The sequence below is a fragment of the Coloeus monedula genome (assembly GCF_965178545.1).
Source record: "Coloeus monedula genome assembly, chromosome: 8".
NCBI classification, from domain to species: domain Eukaryota; kingdom Metazoa; phylum Chordata; class Aves; order Passeriformes; family Corvidae; genus Coloeus; species Coloeus monedula.
Genome location: NC_138788.1, coordinates 21,553,112 through 21,559,111, shown reverse-complemented (window position 1 = coordinate 21,559,111; position 6,000 = coordinate 21,553,112).

Below are 6,000 nucleotides of genomic sequence, written 5' to 3'. Positions count from 1 at the left end.
CTGGAGAAAGAATAAGTAATTTTATATGGTCCTCCACCTTGCTGTAGAATAAATATGAAAATTATTTGGAAATAAAAGTTCTCGAATGGAAGGCAGAGGGCTTGGATTTAAGGTGCATGCTTACATGCATGTGTTTTAAAACATGTTTTAAAATTTGCTTGAAATACATGAAACGCAATTTGAAATATAAAGGGAAAAGCTATTTTGAGGTGAATGCAGACACTTGAAATACACATGCCTTACTCGGGAAGACTGAGTGTAGTACAGAAATGCTATCAGCATCTTAACCTCAGGGCCATCAACAATAATTCCCTTCCCAATTAGCATATAAAATTATCAGGTTAAACATGAATCATATTCATTGTTTGTGCTGGGCTAGGAAGAGAAGACTGAGCAAAAGTGATGAAAGAGGCCGGCCTGTTTAATTAGAGAATGAGAGGCTAGTTATACTGGGAGCTCATTAAAGGCGTGGGATGTAATTCCTTCCCTTTTCCTGATGGGCATTTGAGGTGCTCTTGCAGAGGGTTTTGAACGTGTTTCAGTCAGCTGTAGCTTGAGTCGCAGACTAGCTACTATTCTTTGTTATTTTAAGTTTTAGATTTCATGCTCTTTATTCTTTTCACTCCCCCATTTCTTTACTTGTGGAACTTTCTTCCCTTCTCTCTCCCTCCTCTCCTCGACCTGTTTTGCTACTTTCCTTTTTAGGTAACTGGAGGATGTTGTTGCAAAAATGACAAAGGAAAATGCTTGTGTGTTGTAACTTGTTCCGTCAGTCTCCCGTAAGTTGCTGTTCTCACGTTTCCCTCCCTGGGTTGGGCTTCTGAAGACAATTGTTTTATGCTACTAAGTAGAAAGCACTGAAAGGAAACGTAGCTTAAGAAAAAGTGGTATTTTAAAGTTAAATATTAACCAGATTCAAACAAGCTCAAGCGCATTTCAAGTGAGGTTAACTTGTTGGGCTGTTGAACAAGAAGGACTCCAGAGTGAAGAATAGGCATGGGTATACTCTATTCAGAGGTACGTGACCATTTTCTGCAGGTACTGGAGCTGTTGAAGGTATGGATATTCACTGGGCTTGGTTTGTTCCCTTCACAGCCTCCCATACACAGGCTTATACAGATCTGGAAGTTTTTTCCCTTTGGAAATGTTTTCCTTTGTCTATTACAAGCTGTCAGTAGTACGGTTTATAGGAGCAAAGAAAATACAAGAACTGGTGTAATTATTGTGGCTTCACAAAGTATGTGCTCAACATTTTTTGTTGGTCTGTGTTGAGATCAGAACGATTCTGAACATGGTGCAAGCAACAAACAATTTCACAAAAAGCAGACAACTCCTTGGCTTACACTGAATACAGACAACAAAGCTAATGCATAAAAAACCTCCTGCTGCCCCCATACTGTTTTAGGAAGGTAATATTTTTGTCTTGTCTTTATGTGTTTGTCCCCCGACTACAGTTCATTTAACATTTTCCTGTACTTTAGCAAAAATTCTTCCTAAACATTATTTTTTATAAGTTTCCCATTTGTATGTGTGGGAACAAATGAGGATTTTGGACCTCTGTGACTCTGAAAAGAGTGTGTTGCGCTGGTGTTTCTTTTTCTGGAGATAGCATTACATAGCTGTTGCTTTTAAAGGTTACATTTCTGTGCTGAAAGCCACTCTTTTATTTTTAAAAAGCTATTCAATGAAAGCAAGTATCTTCTCCTCTTTCAGTATCACAAGGAGCTTGAATCTGTGCATTCATAAGGTGATCGGCTGAATAGACTGCCACCTATTCTGAAAGGATTTCGTTCCTCTCTCCAGACCTATTACTCTGAGATAGTATTGCAGGGGAAGCCAGTGTCATCTAGCTTAATTACACTGGTGTTTAAAGAATGGTCAAATCCTGTCTATATTTTTCATGCTTATTAGTTAATATTTTCATATACATTCATTTTCTTTCTTTAAAAAATTTGAGACGCGATTTTCTGGGTAAATTATGGTTCATTTAAACAGGATGGAAAACTAGAGAACTAAAAATAAAAAACTTCAAGTTGCCTTTTCTGAGCAGTATGTATTGGATATTAGTGTGTTGCTCAACATCCTAAACATAATTTAGACTTTCCTGTTCAGTTCATAACATGCTTTTGGAATAATTTTAGTGCAAAGGAAGAGGCTGTGGATTGGTTCAGAATATTTTGACATTACAAAGCATCTTTTTTTTTTCTAAACTACTGCAAAGAGTTTATGTAATTTAGGCAATCCCCTGCACTTCTAAAGGAGGAAGCAATTATAAAATGAAATTGCTCTCCAAGTTGCAAGACAGGCTTTACCGTCACCTCCTCTCTATTGGTTGAATGCTTTGTCCTTCATACTGTGCCTTTAACCTTTACTTCTTGTGTGGTAGAACGTGCTAAATAGCTCAAGGATTATCGCTCAGCAAAGTTAAGCAGAGAGAGAGGTGCAAGAAATGCTGAAAATAAGCAGACAATTTAAGATGTGGCAGTTCATCTGGATTGAGTAAACTACTAGGACCTGACATCAATCATGTTCCACAATTGATTAAAAAAATTTAAAAATCAGTTCTATTATTGTCCTTTCTGACAGTGAAAGTTTTATTGCTTTTCTTGCACCCCTTATTTTGTGATCTTGTACTGAGTGGTCTCAGCCATGAAAACCCTTGCATGTCCTGTGAGTACTTCACACGTTTCCTGAAGATACTAGACAATTAACTCCTGGTCTGAAAGGCTTGTGGAAGTAGTATTGTAGAAAGACAGCTTTTAAATACTCAGTCACTGGCATATCTAATATTCAAACTCTTCTTTTCAGTCTCCAGTGCATGCCCACAGGTTTTTTTTCAGCTGGGCATACTGAGCTCTAGTTCATGGTTAGCCCTGATGCTATGGATGGGAAAATGCACCACTGGTGAGGGAAGATGTTTGGTGTTGTGATTCTCTTTTTTTCCCTCCCTTCCAGTGGTTTTGTGCAATGTCACACTGCCAGGTTCATCCCATGCACCTTGTCTGAATGCTGGGTGGTGCTGCAGAAGTGTGAATGAGAGCAGAGGTGAAGGGCTTTGCTGCCAGACATTCCAAAGAGTCACTCTCTTCCTTGTTACCCAAGCTGGAATTCTGGGTCCTACTGCACCTCCCTTCAGACCTGAGCCCGTGTCTGTATTGGGTGCAGTGTTTGCTGTGCCTCTGCTGGGTCTGCCCTGTGGCATTATGGAGTGGGCCGGGTCTGTTTGAGTTCCCTGGGGTGATCAGGACACTGAGATTTATAAATGATGTGATGTGGGCAAGAGTAGCCACCGTGTCTTGGCCTGCAAACCTCTCCAGAACCTGAGAACTCAGTTCCCACTGATGCTTTCTTCGGAATTTGTTGTTGTGAGAGCACTGGCCTTTTCTTCTCACACGTCCCTAAAGGAGACACCATAGACATTATGTGCGTGCTCCAGTTTCCAGTGCATCTCTGGGAACAAGGGAAGCTGCAGGGGCTCTCCTGGCAGTCCTCCACTGCCATCAGACTTCTGCTCTCGTAGTACTGCTCCTTGCCACAGCTGAGCATGAGCCTGAGACAAGAAATTTGGGTCTTCGCATAGGGCTTGCACTTTGCATGTGAAGCCCAGGTATTCTGAATATTATCCCATAGGTTTATTTCTCTCTTGTGTATGATGGGTGGATAACAATAACATAGCAACAGTAATAACCATAACACCAATCTGAAGCTGATTGTTAAGCTGTATCACTACTGAGGCAATCTTCTAACACTGTAGAAAACCGCATGAGATCTTCCAGTCTTTTATCCACCAGGCTTTTCTGTAGACTTAAAGGGAATATGTTTTCTTGGGTTTTGGATGGAATCTACTGCTTGTACCTAACAACATTCTAACTCCATACCTGGCCTCCCTGCTGATACTCCAGACAGGTGCTGCCTGTCTGTTTATAAGAAATCCTATTAATGTCTTATGAGAAAAGTTTGGAGAACTGTTTAAAACAGTCTCAAGCATAGGTAGTCATCCTTTAGATAGGGCTGCCAGAGTGACAACCCAAAAAAGTGAGAGGTGGAAAAGAGATTTCTGACTGAGCCTTCACAACCACAGAAATCCTGGCACATGCCCAAGCCCCACCCTGGGGCCAGGCAGGTTTTGTGTCCATTTTGTTGCTACTGGAAGCCTGTTTTGTTACTTTACTCTGCTTATGAATAAAAATATCTTTCTAATTTTCATGCTAAATTTCTTGGTCAGATATACCACCTTTTTTACCTTGTTCTTTGAAGTTAATTAGCTCTTCTCTAACACTGACCCTTTGATATATTTTGGAACCGTTACAATGCTGTCTCTCCATAGCCCAGCTAAGCAAATCAGTCTTTCTTCAGGCTCTTCATATTCCTCAGGTGCAGAGATGTTTCATGCTCCTGCCATAGTCTGACCTCATTTTTGGACCCAAGTGACAAGAACTGTATATACTATGCCAGCTAATTGTCTTCTATAACATCTCTTTCTGTGAGAGAGGCTGTCTAATATAACATTTGCCTTTCTTAGATGAGTGACTGGTTGCCGCCTATCTGTAATTTTTCTTATTTTTATACTTTCATAAAACATTTTTTTAATCCTTATTGATATCACTATCATGAACTTCTAGTTGTTTGTACTGCTTTGTTCCTTAAATATTCTGCTACTATGTTTGCTCTTCCAGCCGTGGAGTTGTGTTTGCCAACTTGGGAGGTATATTACAAGTTTAGCATGTGGGACTTTTCACCTTTCTTTGACTATAAGGTATTTTCAAGAATACAAACCAGCAGGGTCGGCCTCAAAAAAATCCCACACAAACAGGAAAAAAGTTTCTGTTGCTTTGTTGTTTTTTTCTTTAAACATGAGTGGAACATGTTAATGCAGAGAGTATAATTTCTACAAAGATTCCCCACTTCAGGGGAATAATAGTGATTAAAAAATACTTTAAATACATCAGTTACCCAGGTATTAGTTGTTGGAATGGATGAGGACTGTTTCCTTGCATTCTCTGTGCCCTGGATGTTTTCTGAGAACAGCTGGTTTTGGTGGGCGAAAGAGTATGCATGACTTATGTGTGTTAGTCTCTGTACATGACTTCAGCCCCAAATAATGTGGTCTCTTAGGGAGTGGTCTGTGTGGCACCATTTTTCATGGCTCTAGAACTAAGTTCAGCAGTAGTGTAAGGTTTAGAAAAAGATCCCACGGGTCAATGAGAGTATCAGTCAGAAATGCCTAGCAAGTAAAAGTCTTGGAGGCAGTACAGAAAGAAAAGAAAAAAGCATACCCTTTGGTGCCATGAGCTGCTGAACTAGCAAGAATCAGTCTAAAAAGGAGTAAATTAATGTGGTAAATGACTGGGATTTGAGCAGGCGTTCAACCAAAGAGCAAATCTCCCACATCTTTAAATAAGCAAAGCAATCCTAAAAACAGGAATAGTAGGGAAATCAGAGGCGCAGACAGATTCCACATGATCTTCTCTTTCCTGGACATGAAGATACAGTACTAGACACCAATAAGACAGAGAGCAAGGTTTTAGAGAAAACTGATCTTTTAGTTGGCACCTGTGTGGAAGTCACGCCAAAAGGGACTTAGAAGAAGTTTTTCTCCTCAAAGTCATTAAAACAGTTCTGGTTCCAGTGAAGTGAAAAGCAGAAAATGGTATACATAGGCTTCTATAAGAATACAGACAGATGTGCAAATTTAAAATGTGACATGTGTTCTTTGTAGATTTTTGTCTGACATAATAAAAACAAAACAAGAAGTGGTGCAAGGTCTGGTAAGCATGTAAATACCTTCTTTGGAAACAAATCACTTCTCTTATGCAGCTGTCCAGAAAACTAAGCAGTAGTGATGCTGGAGATAAACTTGTGTTGTAGATCAAAATCTGACTAAAACAGTGTAAAAGAGATGAATATTTTTAAGGCAGGAAGGCATGGGGATGGGGGGGGAGGATGGGGGGGAGGGAGCTAACTGGAGGAGTGAGGAAAGAGCTCAGAGTTCAGGACTAG